We start from the raw sequence: 802 nt of genomic DNA on the forward strand, positions 1-802 counted from the left end.
CTAACGTGCCATCCCTGCGTTGTGCTTTGCACGGAAAAAAGGCGTCAATGACGTTGCACTGTTCTTTGGGCACGGACCATGAGCGTATTATGCAGTATTTGGTTTCTGTAACCAGGTCGATCTCATGACGCACACCTCGGTCGGAGGTAGGACCGAAGGCGGGTCTTTGAAGTCGACGTCTTGAAATTCCTTTATCAGAGGATAGCACGAATCCAAGGGATTCCGTAGGATCGACGATCCACTTGGTGCGTTCAGCACTCTCTTGGTGTCCTCCAAGACAGCTTCATCCTGAAGCGATGACGAGTTTACCTCCTCGTCCGGTCGTACAATTACCACTTCGGCCAAATCGCCTGCCTTCAAGGCACTGCCGAACTCTTAAAGGGACATCTCGTCCAGCTCGAGAAGAGCATCTACTGCAGGCATAACCTCGAGGTGGAAGTCGCCATCTCCTCCCCCGTCATACCGTTGACGAGGGTGTATAACTGTTCCCCATCGTCTACGGTAGAAACACCCTGATCAGGGTCGACGCCCGGCAACTTGCAGCCAGCATACGGCATCGCCGTCGCCTCTGTACATAGGTTCTATGTCTAGGGTGAACACGCACTCCGCGTCGTCCGGTGTCACCCTCACTTTCCGCTCTTCTGGAGCTCCGATGTTATCTTTATCATCCGACGAAAAGCTGCTAACTCCGCAGTCTTCGTCCAGTGGATAACGTGCCACTCCACGCGCATATGAAGGGCCAATCCCAAGATGCATCGGACTCTGTCCGACCACGCCATCAATGGCATGCAGCGACTGCTTC

Source organism: Plasmopara halstedii (assembly GCF_900000015.1).
Source record: "Plasmopara halstedii genome assembly, contig: Scaffold_2881, whole genome shotgun sequence".
In the NCBI taxonomy this organism is placed as follows: Eukaryota; Oomycota; class Peronosporomycetes; order Peronosporales; family Peronosporaceae; genus Plasmopara; species Plasmopara halstedii.